Below are 14,662 nucleotides of genomic sequence, written 5' to 3' on the forward strand. Positions count from 1 at the left end.
CCCAAAGGAAACGCTTTAGCTGGCGGTTTCCTCTTCATCATCGTCACTTTCCGTCGACGTCGACATCCCGAAGTCCCCTTCCAATTCGCTGGGTCTCGTATTCTCGTTTTTGGTGTATGTTTTGAGGCTACAGATATCAGGGCAATAAAATAATTGCGACAATAAGCGTTTCATTATTCATTTGTGTGACTGCAAGGGGCGAGCAATTTGTGAGCAGGTCGACCCACCGGGTGGTGCTGCCTGATGCCTGATGGTGGGTGGAGGGGTTTGTCGGTGGTCCTGGGAGGCAGGAGGCGAGAGGCGGGAAAAGTCGACCCGGGATGGAGGGAAATGCGGTGACGGATACGGATCGACACTGATTGCAGGGGTGGTGACTGGCCTGAGCTGATGTTAATCCAACTGTGCTCGGTTTTGCTGGCTCTCAGGCCCATTGCCGTTTTAGCAGTTAATAGTTTGGTACTTCGGCACTGAACTTTGATTTACCCAATTCGGAATGAGTAAGGTTGCTGTGGAAGGCGGAGGAGGGTGGCTGACTGGCTGATGATCTTGATTTGATTAGGCCGGCGTTAATACAATTGATATTCCTGCGATGGGCTAATATAAAACTGCGTTTAGCCTTTTTTGTTTGGATTGCTGTTGCTTTTACTGCTACTGTTGTTGAGCTCTAAGCCGCACAAAGTCGTTGCAGTTGGTTGATTGCTTTTTTATTCCGACATTTGTTTGCCTGCCGGAGGATAAGCCAATTGGAATCTGGACTCCTCAAACTGCCTGCAGACACTTCAAGCTAATTGCAGGCATTTTTGCATTAATCTGGGGAAAAAAATGCGAAAAAAAAGTGTCTACACTTGGCCCAAACCAACTTCAATTGATTAGCCTGGCCAATTGCAGTTTAATCTTTCGTCTGCCCTTCGATTCCGCATAATTGCCCGCTTGGGTCAACTGTCTGTCTTGGCCGAAAGGAAAATCGCTGGAAATAATTATAATTGAGGGCTTGAATTTACATTCTTTTCCTTCTTTCAGAAACTCATTGGGAATTTCTTAATTGAGTTTGCATAATTAGCGTGGCTAATTGTCATTGAATCTGCATATTAATTGGGTCTGCTTTTTAGGTGAATAAAAGTGGCAGGAGGTCCTAACTTTGGCTTTAATCGATGTGCCAGTGTCAATGACTTCTACATTTGCTATGCGATTTTAATTTTGTGTATATATTTGTGTATTTGCATTGACAAATGCACAGTCAAAGCTGAAAATAAACAAAAGGCGAAATAGCCACCCAGAATATCTCCTTCCGAATCGCAGTTGTGTGCCCAAGCCCAACTATATAGTACACAATACAGTCTTCAAATGCGCTGCTACCTTGCGCTTGTTATTACAGCAAACAAATGAAAGTGAAAGCACAAATTTTGCAATGCTTTCGCTTTGCCTTGCTTGTTTTTTTTGAAATACCATGGAGTACTACTGCTTTTTTTCTCGCTTTCATGGTTGTTGGCGAGACGAAAGACGAGGAAAGCGCGACGTTCGTTCACTTTGGTGCCAAAATTGCTTCCGAAATCAACCAGAATGTGTATGTGTGTGTGTGTGTGTGTTGGTGTTGGCCATGTTGTGTTGGCCATCCCAAACACACCAACACATCCACGTCGCAAAGCCCAGCTAGAACCCAAAGAGCCATGGAAGAGAGCTGGAGCTCGGCTGTCGAGTTTGAGTTTGCTGCTCAAATATTATGCGAACGCAAATATTTTTATTTAGTAAATGTCATTTATTATTTATGTTTATTCGAGCACTTATCTAGCGCTGCTTAACAACTTTGGCTCTAATGCAGCCAGGGGAGTGGAATGTGGCAACTTGCCGATGGCTGGGTGGCAAGGTGGCAAAGTGGCAAGGGGGCAAGGTCGATCCAATTGGATCGAATTGAGCAGCATTGCAAAGCGGAATCAACAAGAAATCCAAACGGCATTGCAGCCAGGAGGCGGAGGACACGCCCACGCATGGTATTTCAGGCCAGGACGATTCCGGCGGATTCAGGACGACTCCGGATGGCGGCGGCGGGAATAAATTTAAACTCAAACTAAACTTGCGAGTAAATAGAAATACAAAAAGGCAAACAAAAACAAAAACAATGCCGCTGTGCCAGTAAGGATGTCGGTGGCGAGAAGGCAATCCCGCTGCCACTTCCAACAGTGCACTACAAAAAAAACCAGTAAATACATATTATTTAATTTATGTTGCAGTGTATAAAGTGTGTAAAGGTTAAATAAGTTCTACCTTTGCTGAGGAATTACCTATTCCTATAACTTATTCTCTAACTTATTTGCACACAAAACGTGGGATCAATTTGGATTTCGTTTAATCTAACGATTATACAAAAGATGATATACTGATAATGGGGCCTACATATAAATCCTTAAATAGTGCTGGTACTGGTAGAATATTTTTTTTCAGTGCAGCCGGAGTCGCAGGCAAATGGCGGACAGAGTGTACACAAGCCGCCGTCTAGCGCATGTCTGCCAAGTGCGAAATGGGGGCGACCTGCTGCTCCTGCTCCTCCTTCTTCTCCTGCTCCTCCCGCTCCAACTGCCCCCCAGCTCCTCCGAATCCCCGCCTGCAGTCGCTGGCTGCCAATATTTGTGATTGTTTCGTATTCGATTTTCATAGCGGTGCAGTGTCCTTGGCGGCGAGGATGGGAGTGCGGGAATAGGGAGCTGGATTCGAAGTGGGTACACATCGATGGTGGGGCTATGTGCACTGGGGGAGCTGTGGCACCCTGGAACTGGAGCTCTCTATGAATGACTTTTTGTTTTTTTTTTGTTGCGGCTTCTCTGCGGGCCCGTTCTTGTTGTTCTTGTGCTGCTACGATTATTGTTATTAGTCGAGCAAACAAATTGGTAAATAATAAATATTTTTCAGTTAAATATTGTTAGTAGTATGCCTCTTGCGGACTTGCAGGGCCAACTAGCTGCGGCACGAGCCTTCTTTTTTTCCCCGATTTTTATTGCCACCAAGTGTGAGCAACCAACCAGTGGTGGTGGAGTGGTGGATATGTAGATCTCCGGAGCAGGCCAAGCCACATTGCCAATGACTTGCGCTTTCGTCCATGTGTACACACGGAGTGGAGTTTATGTGTGTGCCGAGGGAAATTGGTAGCCCACATTTACAAAATCAGAAAAGCGCTTGATTTGTAAAATATTTGCTTTGCGCAAACGAACGCAGCACAGCCAGCAATTGTTCAATTCATACAGGCATTGGAACTCCTCCTACTTCGTTTCCGTCTTCGATTCCAACCTGGGCCACACAGCTCCCTGACTTGGAGCTGGAGTGGCGGTGATGTTGTCGTCATGTTTGAAAATGTTTATGGAACGACACCTGTAGGTGATAATAATAAACAATCGAAGCACAACGCCCACGACTGCCAATCGATGTGTTTTTGGTAGGCGCACATACATATGCATGGGTAAATATGAGGATTACAATTAGCTGGAGCTCTAGGAAGTACGTCCTCTCAGAGGGGCGATTTTCTCAGACTTGATAGTTGGAAAGGGAATGTACATACTAGATTTAGCAATCTTTCATCTGCATCGTAGATAAGATAGGATAGATGTAGTTAGATATTGGTAGTTGATTGGATTTACGTTATACGATATAGTAGCGCGAGTGTAGGATATACATATAATTATATACAGGACTTAAAATATCTTTCGGTTTTACTAAGTGGGCTGCTCCTTCAAATTTCCTGAGAACTTTACCCACTTCCTCCTCCTTCCAGAGGAGTACTCATGGTGCCATTTGCCCGTGGAATCCCCGTTAATGGCCAGCCCATGTAAGAGGGCAGGAATTTCTTGGAATTTCGCTGAGGCTTTTGCTTTTCACACCGGACTGGAGCTTCCAACGCACTCAGTCGGTCAAGCCTTTTTTTTTGTATTTTAGCTCTGGCTTTTGTTTGTCCATTTGAGTGGTTTTGGTTACTTTGACGCACTGTGATCTTCATTTTGCGCTACAAAAGCCGCAGCAAGGCAAACAGTAATTTGGATATTCAAATGCGGCTGGGTGTTTTTGAAAATTTGAAAATGTATCCAAGATCGACGATCACCGGATGTTTGTGGACTATTTGCGAAAGCATTAAGTGGGGATTGTCCCGGCATGCGGGATCGCACTGCGACTCCGTGAGAAGTCTCGCTTTACGTTCTCAAGTGGGTTGGGTGGATTTTTACGGCGTTTTAATAAACTCCAATGCGGCGGCATACTTTTTTTTTTTGTTTTGTACACTTCTCGGAAAAGTTGTAAATTGCACTTTGTAAACAAGAAAAGGCTGGGCATGGGGCATGAAATGGCGGAGAATCAACGACGCTAAGACCCCGACGTCGTTTATCTCTGGCGTGGCTATGTGATAAAGTCGCGGTCCGCGTGGAAGCCACCTCATTATCTGGATCAGGTACCGGGCACCGGGTACCGACCTGGGCACTGAGTACAGGAAGACGCCCAAGGCACTCGCACTATATATCTGTATCTTGAACTGGCGTTGGAGTTGCCTTATCTAATCTCGGGCTGCATAAATGCAAATAACGAAAGATCGCTACGATCGCCGTACCGCTGTACCGCCGTATAATGAGGCAGTTGTCGAGGCTATGGCGATAAGCCCGTTGGTAAATGCATCCGGAGAGAAGACAACAACGACAGCGACAGCGACGACACACCGATGAGCAAACAGTCCCAAGAACAGAGCAGATTCTTTCTTCTGCCAGCCAGCCAGAAGATAACAATAAAATAACGCGAAAAGGTCGGGCCTGTGTGCACGGCTATATATAGAGCGTTGGCTCAGACTTTCGCCGGGGCCGTGGCCGGGACTTCTTTCCACTTCTTACTCTCCGGGAGACTCAATCTGCTCCAGCTCTTATCGCTTCCCCACATATGTATATGGCTGCTGATTAAGGCAAGAAATACAAAATGGTGGCTGCTTTGGTTCTGCGGGGGAAAATGTGAACAGCTTGTTGACCCAACTGAAAGGAGGGTGTACCTGGCTCTCTCTGTAGCCTGGCTTAATTAAGAACAAGTTGGCAAACATGACAGACAATGAAAATAGTTGGCCTTGCTTATCGCGCCCTATCAGTGGGCGTAGTGGGTGGGAGGCAATGCGATTACTTTCCCGCAGGACAACGAACGACAAGCCGAAGTTGAAATACGCAAGTGATTTTCTAATCAGCGTAGGTAATAATAGCTGAAAGTAATAGCTGAAAAATCAAAATACATACCATGCAAGGTATGCCCTAAAATCCACCACTCCATATCCACCAAATTGCTCAAGATGTCTTTTTCAAGTCATGCTAAATGATCTAAGTTTCTGTAAGCTGTAGATTAAAGCCTTGATATATGAAGTAGTCTTTATGCCTTTAAATAGGATAGAGTATTTGAGTATTGGGCCTCGTCTGCTTAGCATGTCTGGTTGCCATTGCTGTCCACATGCAAACCCTGTTCCGTGTGTGTGTCTGTGTGTGTGTGAGTGGTGGGAATGTGTTGGCGAGTCCTTATGACAATTTGATGAGGACGTTATTTACACTAGTTAAAAGCTACGACTACGACTACGCCACTACGCCCCACACTGCCCCGCCCCGTCTATCGCGGGGTTGTCAATAAAAAGGAAATAAGCAGTTGGATCCATACCGAACCCGAGTCCGAATACGGATCCGGGCACCCGACCCCAACTCGGTGCCCCAATGGAGCTGACACTCGCATGACAAGCGGCCATTTCCATGGTCAGTCCCGTCGACTATCCTCTAGACCCATTTTCCATGCCCAAACCCCCTTCCTTTACCAATTCCCATGTCCATGATGTCCATGTCCATTTCCATTTCGATTTTGATGGCCGTCGACCGCCGCCTGCCATTTTTCCGTATACGCGCGTATCCAATCAAGCATATATCGTTTGTAGCTAGGCTATATATGCTGTATGCTATATCCGCCCAAATGTGGGCGTGTGCGTGGTGGACGTGGTCAACATTCCGTTGATTACGTATACGACTGGGGCGCCAATCAACCAAATGTCAACGTCAGCGACGCGACGTTTGTCATGTTGACTGTTTTATTGTCGCTGTTTCAGTGCTGTTTCACTGCTGTTTCTGTGCCGCTCGGGCGGCTCCTGCATAGCAAAATGCCTGAAATGTCGCCGAACAACAATGCGTTTACATTTTTTCTCGTGGCCCGAATCAATATTAGTAATTTGAATTATTCAGAAGTCAAATATGAAGCTTTAATGGCCAAACAGCGTGCCCGCGCACACGAGGCCCAAATATCCCCGAGTTGCAACCCCACTTTTGGAAAACTGACCACCCCCACCCATATCTCCCAAAAAGAAAAAAGCCATCCCAATTTCGACTCCCATTCCCTCCATTTGCTGGGATGTCCATGTCCTCCTGCCGGCGACAACTCAATAATTTGGCGAATCGCCCAATTTAATGCGGGGTATCCGAAGGGGAGTGGGTGTGAGTGAGTGTTGGCCAAGTCGGAACTGCAACTCCGGAACCTGCCGCCATTGTCTACGGCTCTACGGTTCTCCGGCTGCACGGTTTGGGGCACAGTCGTTGCGCAGGTAAATACGTCAATTTAAATCCGTGGATTGGATTGTAAGTCAATGTTTGACTTTTGCTCGCTGATTGATTGCTCAAAAGCAACAGCAGCAGCAGCAGTAGCAGCAGTAGCAGCCGTAGCAGCAGCATCGCAGCAGTTTGCTGCAGCAGTCAGTAGCCAGTAGCATGGAACTGCTGCTGCAATATCGAGGCAACTGCATATGCATACGGCCCTGGGCTGATGACTTGGCCAGTTCCCGTGGGGGTGGTAACCGAATTGCCGGATGGGGCATGGGCACTGGTACTGACTGCCACATGCATCAACAGTTTACCCGATTTACAGCCAGTGGAGTTTGCATAGCGGAGTCAACCGTATGAATCAACGATTTCTGCTGCGCCGGCATAATTTCCAAAAAATGTACACACTCCGGCGCAAGTGGTTCATACATATATCCCGGAATGTGGCTCTTCAAGGAGCACCGCATGCACATGTGTTTAAGGACTTGCAGCTCCTGCTGCTCCTGACTTTAAGTGGCAAAATCAACAAATTATAGTGTGTGTGTGTGTGTGACCATTGTGCCCGCACAACTTCCGAAAAGTTTGGCCCGCTGCAACACGAAATATTTAACTTCAGATTTTGGTTATCATCCTGCCAGCATCTACAGACAATAGGCATCTATGGATCTATCTATGTAGATAAAGGGGATGGACCAATAAGGTCTAGAAATAAAACCAAAGATATAAATATTGAAAATAAAAAATCTAGGTTTCTATGTAATCAGAAGTATATTCAGTTAGTTATATTACATACAAATATTAATATATATAATTATGAGGAAACTCTTAGTTACATTAATTAGTTAAGTTAAAGTTTTGTTAATTTGCATTTAAATTAATTACATTGTCGGCTTTATTTGTATCTTGCTACTGCTGCAAACTTTGTGCGCCGCTCCTGGTTGTCTGTATATTTAAACTCAATTCTAGACACATGTGCATTATTGTTGCCTATCTGGCGGACGTTCTCTATCCAACCGCAACAACAGTGCCAACAACAAACAGTCGGAGGCAAAGCCACCGCAGCAGCGGCATTTGCAGCAGCAACATTTGCAACAGCAGCAGCAACAGCAGCAACAGCAAAGGCAGCTCATATAAAAGCGCTCGCATATCCTTGTGTGTGCATATCCTTTGCTGTGTGCGCTGCACTGCGTTGTTTTGCCGCTCTTGATAATGATGCTGGCCAGCATATTCATAATGAAATTTCATTGCGGCAGGACCTCCCACGCCACACCCCGCTCCCCCTCTTCTACTCAAACGATGTGTGTGCGTATGTGCAGTGAGTGGAAAACAGGACACACCCGGACCCAGGCATATTATGTATAAACACAAATTAATTTCGTTTCACTGGCCCCAACCGTAGTAGCCAAAGCCGTAGCCATATAGCCGTATAGCCGTAGCCATAGCCGTGCAGCCATAGCCATAGTATTGCCGTATAGCCGGGTCCGTGCAATGACGGGGCCCGGACATTTGCATAAAATATTTGCACAGCTTTCGGCTAGTGCAACGCCACTGTTGCTGTTTCTGTTGCTTTTGCTGTTGCTGTTGCTGCCTCTACTGCTGTGGGTTTGCCCTCGCTTTGAGGACTCGTGTCCGCATCCCCGTGTCCATAAACTAGGCAACAACAGGCAGTTTCCCAGCACAGATTTAATGAATCAGCAGCAGCCATAGCAGCTAGCTCGACCAGCCAGGCATAGATAGTGGGTTTTCGGCATGGGTTTCCGTTCCGGTTTTGGGTCTCGGCCAGGCGAGGATTTGGGCTCCTTTTTCCGGACAACGTGCCGCATCAGCAAACGTCTTGTGCCGTGCCATGTTGAACCATGTCTGGGTTTTTGGTCATTTTTGATAAATTAGCACAAATTCAGCAGATACCGAATCAAGGCCTAAAATAATGTCTTCTGCGAGCTGATCGAATGTGTTGATACCTCAGTGGGATTAATTGAATGCATTAGATACATTTTAAGAGTACTACCTACATCGTGATGACCCCAAAAGGTAATAGCTTATAAATCAACTGAACTTTCATCACCCTTACTTCATTTATGAGGTGCATATCCCGTCATACGTGAATTTATAGACAAACAGGATTTGTGTATTTGTGTGGGTGGAGGGCCTTGAATGTTGCTGAGTGGACTCACTCGAAATTGCCTCCCCTGTAACCTGTAATTGGCCAAATGTCAGAGCCATTGATGCATACGAGCTCAGAGTCAGTGTGTGCTGGGGATTTCTGAATCTGGCTATGATATCATGTTTATATAACTCGACGTTTTCTCCTCAAAAGGAGAACTGACACTCATTCCCCGCCCCCTTTTCTCGTATGCCGCCCCACACTTTAGCACATAATTAACCTAAAAATGTAACTCCATCTTGTTTATCAGCGAAAAAAAAACCACTGAGGAGGAGAAAAATGTGACAGAGGAGGAGATACCCAGATACGGGGAGATACCAAGATACTGAGATACTGAGAGAGAGCAACGCAGTGGAAAAAGGCGCGCATCTCATTATCACTCGGACGTGAATATCTCGACATGTTTGTCGTTGTCGTTCGTCATCGGTGCGGATGCGAACGCGAATGCTTGTCGCTGTCTTGGCCCCATCCAAAAGCCCCCTTAACTCCTCCCCTCAGCTCCCTCTTCCACGCCCATGTGGCCGCACCCCCGCCCCCCCGCGCGCGTCACAGAAAAACGTTTAAAGTGAATTTGTGTTGAGCTCACATCGTTAAAATATCCGTCAAAAACTTAAGTAAACAGACATAACTACGTGCATTTTAAATTGAATTCGAACACGAAACAAAAAAAAAAAAAGAAAGAGAAGAAAAACACCAAAAAAATAAGCAAGCGACAGTGAAAATTTACACATACCACTCGGCCATACTTAGCCTGAAATATCCACCTTTTCATATATCGCTGTATATGCATTATGGTATATGTTAACTCGATCCGAAACCATACGATCCAAACCCATACCATCCAATACGTCCGCGCCCATTTCTCAGACGCTCGAGAGTTTCGAGCCGTTTCTCCTTCTTTCCCGGCTTATTTGCCAAAAAAATTAAAGACAAGTAAAAGTCGTGATTAACGTTGAATTGACTGGCTGCTTAGCTGGTTAGCTGTTAGCTGGTTAGCTGTTAGCTGTTTAGGTGGATGGTCTGCGAACCTCTGCTCGAGCGTCATTATCATCGCAAACAAGCACGGATCTTGGACCTATAATGAGTGTTTCAAATGGGGTACGAGTACGAGGTACGCGGCACTCGTACTACAAAAATGCCGCGCTCGGTTGACTCTAAATGGTGGGTAGAGTATTTTCTGTCTTTATAGATGGTATTCATGGAGTACAGGGGTATGCTGTATAGTATGTAAATATAGGTAACTAGGATTGTCTAAGAATAACATATAAAATATATGCATATTCGAATGTTTAAATGCTAAGGTATATTATATATGTATATTATATAATTTACCTGTAATAACTTCTTTTTAAGATCAACTTGTGTATTTCTTGTTAATGATAGCATAGAATTAACAAGCAAATGCTCCGTAAGGTATGGCACATTTATGCACAGGGTAGCCAATAGTCGTGCGCATCCAAGAAATCTTTCACAAACGTTTTTATTATTTGGCTCTGAGCAGGACAGGTTTTGTACAAGCAAATGCTTTTCGGTCAAGGTAAATAGGCCCGATGTGCCATTGAGTGGGCTAAATTGGATCTTTTGCTCCTGATCTGGGCAAGAAATAGTAACCACTGGCCGTATTTGCGGTATTCCATGGGCAAACATGGCGATAATTGACCAGATCGCTGCGCATGCTCCGCAGATTTGCAAACATTTCGAAGGTGCGTCCGTCGCAGAATCGCATGGCTGCTGCTCCGCGGTTGGAGTATCTGGTAACTGGTATATGGTATCTGTTAACTGGGGTCTGGTGTCTGGTGTCTGGTAACCCGGGTATCTGGCCATTTCGCGGTATTTCGCGTTAAATATTTACCCACACAGCGAGCAGGTACACGCCCAATAAGCAATCTGCGGTGCAAAGTGTGCCAGCAACAACATTCGCAAATGGCGGGGTCAAGTGCTGTGGATTGATCGGCGGCATCCGAGGAAGGAGGAGGGTGGAGCCAGTGGAGGGCAGGAGGAGCAGCGATCGCTATGGAGGAGCATGACGCGAGTGGCAGGCACTTTGCCTGCGCGTGCATTGCAGTTGCTAATTGAAATAGTGTCGCTGCGATGATCGTTGCGATTGCTGCTGTTGCTGTTGCTGTTGCTGCCATGGATGTTGCTGGTGTGGATGTTGCTGGTGTGCACATATTTGCGCATTGCCAGAGATGCGCAACGGAGTGGCGACCTCGCCTAGTCCGTATTTTCTGTGTTTTTTTCTTCTTTTTTTTTCCTTTCATTTCACTGGAGGTAAAGGTGAGTGAGTCGAGCGGCCGTTTCCCAATCCGGCCGGGTAATGCCCACAATTGCGTCACGACGGCGTACCGGCAACATGCAACGAATGTTGCTGGTGGCACGTACGCGAAACCCGCTGACTTTTGCCACTTTCATGCGTCTTGGTCCTTGGCCAAACAATTGGGAATCGGTGGAAAGCGGTGGAGTGGAGAGGAGAAGGAAATCTGGACATGGTGAGTACGTCATGATTTTTTGATTGATCTGAATGGCACACAGCGCAGTTGGTCCTTGTATATTCTTAATGAAAAATGAAACGTTTTTCATTACGATTCGGCCGGATGTTGGGGTGTTGCCTGCAGCGTTTGCTGCTGCATTTTCATATTTATAAGATAATTGAAAGCGGGTATTGCCAAATTAACAACGCTCGGCAAACAAAGAAGGCAACCGAAAGGACTGCCAATATGGCGACTGTTACACACAGGACTCATATGTGTGTGTATGTGTGTGTGTGTGCTGAAAGACAGGAGCATATCCCTTGTGTACACAAGCTCGCTTTATTGTTTTGCGCTGGGCTGGCTTTACTCCTTGCCCCGGACTTTCTGCTCCAGGATTCGGGATTCAGGATTCAACCCACCACCACCAGCACCAGCACCGCCACCACCATCGGCAATATAGAACCACCCGGATTTCACTCTTCGCTCTGGTTTCGTCTTGGAAAAAATTTCGCCCGTGCACGGATTTTATTAAATTGCATTCGCAGTTGTTTTGAATTGATTCGACTACGTGGAATCGCCCGCAGCAGCAGCAGCAGCTACAGCAACCAGATCAAGAACTGGCTCCCTTTCTTCCCCCTCCGTTTTCGGCTTTATCTCCCCGCCCTTTGTTTTTTACATTTGATTTTTTACTTTTTTACTTTTATATCATTTTATTGCCGTCTGCGAGGATTCGGGGTGTGGGGTTCTTTGGGTGAGGGAGGAGGCGGTTCTGGCGCAGGATGCCTGGCTGCCAAACAGGAAGCAGCCTGGCAACTATTACAAATGGCTGGCTGTCTGCCTCAGCCACGCCCCCGACGCCCACATCCGTGGAGCAGACACTCGAGGATTTTCCGCCTGCCCTTCTCCTTGTTGTTGTCTTAATATTTTTCTTGAAATTTTCTTGTGCTTTTCTCGGCTGCTACGACGACAAGAGTTTCATTTGTTTTATGCGCTCTCCTTTTTGGCCTCCTGTTTGCACATACTTTGTCGGTACTTTTCGGCTACTTTGAAGGGGGCACTAGTGGACCAAGTTATTGTATCTTGTAGATACACACTGAGCAGCCAAACACGGAACACAGAATGAAAAAGAACAGAACTGAACAGAACACAACGGCTAGAAAAGTACAGAGATGTTGGCCACTTTCCTCGATTTCAATTCAGCTTAAAGACCCCAATTCGGATTGCCATTTCTGCTGGAATTTAATAAACGAACTTTAAATCGAACAGAGGTACACACACACACACACACACTGCTCTCAGATGTGATTGTGTGCTCATGCCTTAGCCTACACACGCATATGGCGCATCCTGGACATAAAGGATATTATAAGAGATTTAGCACTCTGTTTGCACACGGATGAGGCATTGTCATCGAGCCGGGCCGAGATTTATGATGGATTCGGTTTGTGCCTGGAGTGCGCAAAATTATTAGAATTTTACCAGTCCCACATACGCTACAATCAAAAGGATGGAGTTGTTTGGAGATGGGAAGTCCTTGAAGCAGGATTAAAGGATGCATCTATGAGTTACGTTCAAACATTCTATGAGAAAGTGTTTTTTTTTCTAAATTTGATGAGTTCAATAGTAAAATATATTTATACTATGATTTCCATTAGATTATTATTGTTCTGTTCCCATTTCATAAACTATTTCATTTTATTTATGAATTTCCTCAATGCTAGAGCACCCAGCTACCATTCAGCCAGAATCCTTGACACATTCTATGCATACATATAGAAATCCTTCTCTTTTCGGTTCGGCTTTGAAACTTCTTTTTTAATATTCATCACGCAGTGAAAATTTGCGATAAAATGTGACACATGCGCAGGATTTTGCCGCGTTGGCAACTTGCTCTCTGCATGCTTGCGATTGTGTGTGTGTGTGTGTGCATGTCCTGGCTAAAGTTATAAATAAAGGATAGGCGAGCACACACACAATGGCAACGGGAAAACAAATGGGGCAAAAAGCAATGCAATTGAATTGCCAATAGACTAGGGGCATGATGGCCATTGTTTTGGCAGCGGCGTGTTAAAAAATTAAAACATAAAGCACAATAAAATATTCCTTTTGCTCTAAATAAATTACTATGCAAAATTAAATGACCCAAAGGCGCACAAGCACAAGCACACATGGCCTGTTTCATTTTTTTTCTCGTTTTGTGTCACTTACCTTCGAGCGCCGCAAAATGAAATTAAATAGAAATTTTAAATTTTCGCCATGGGTGGCCAAAAAAGGGGTTGGGGGGGGGCTCAAAACGATGGTCAAAAAAAGGGGGTCAGCGTCAACGTCGCTGTCGCCGTCAACGTTTGCTATATGCCAACTGTAAATATTTGAAAAGGATTTTGTTTGTTTATTGTTTGCACACACACCTCGCACGGTGTTAGTCGGTGTTAGCTTTTTAATTATAAAATATTTAACCAAAAAACTCACACTCGAATGGCCGCCCCCTTCCCCCCCCCCCCAAAAAAACACTGGTGTGTATTTCGCATAGAGTATAGTGCGGTGTGGTTACCCCTTCTTTTGCACGACTTTTTCAGCTGGTTTTTAGTTTGGCGGCAGGCAGCGCTGGTTATCGCTCACTAAACACAACAATGGCCAAGGCAATTTAGCATTTTAAAAAATTCACAAACCAAAATTGATGACATGCATTCAGCGCATTCAAACCTGGTAGCTCTACTGTTATTTTCTCCAACCATTTTTTCGCTCCATTTTTTGTGTTGCGAAAATAGCTTCATTGTCACTTTTATTAACTGGAAAGCGAAGGGCTTGCAAATTAAACAAATATTGCCAGAGAGCAGTCAAATGGCTGGCACCAGGATTTGTGCCAAGGCAAATAAGAGGTCGTCCTTGTTCGTTGTCGTTGTCGTTGTTGCTCAACGTCGCTGTCGGCTGATTACTGCAACAGGACAAATAAATGTCGAGCGCTGACTAATCGCCGGGGCAGAAGGTGTCCGTGCCCTCCAGTCTATAATGAAAATTTATATGTACGGCATATAGACTTACGGCTCGCTGGGCTGTGGAGAAATGAGGACGTTACAATTTCGCCCCTTTCATAAAAAACAACAACAACAGCAAACAGGCAACTTCGGGCCGGGGCCCGAACAACAAACAGTCGAAATTGTGAAGGCAAATAAACCGAATGAAGATGGTGGGCCACACACACACACACACACACACACACGCTGGCCAAAAGAAGGAACAAGAGGGCCAACAACCTGGCTGGGCAAAAATTGCGTTGCGTATACGCAGCGTTGCAATCGGAATTTGATTTTCCAAGCAGGCGTGCTGCCCATTCGGCAGCGGCACAATATTTGCTCGCCAAGTACAATACCAAAAAAGCTGCAATGGCATGGGAAAATGGTGTTCCCTGATGCTGCGCGAATTCCCTGCCAAAAGGTTTTTCGCATCCACGAATT

The sequence above is a fragment of the Drosophila yakuba genome, chromosome 3R (assembly GCF_016746365.2).
Source record: "Drosophila yakuba strain Tai18E2 chromosome 3R, Prin_Dyak_Tai18E2_2.1, whole genome shotgun sequence".
Classification (NCBI taxonomy): Eukaryota; Metazoa; Arthropoda; class Insecta; order Diptera; family Drosophilidae; genus Drosophila; species Drosophila yakuba.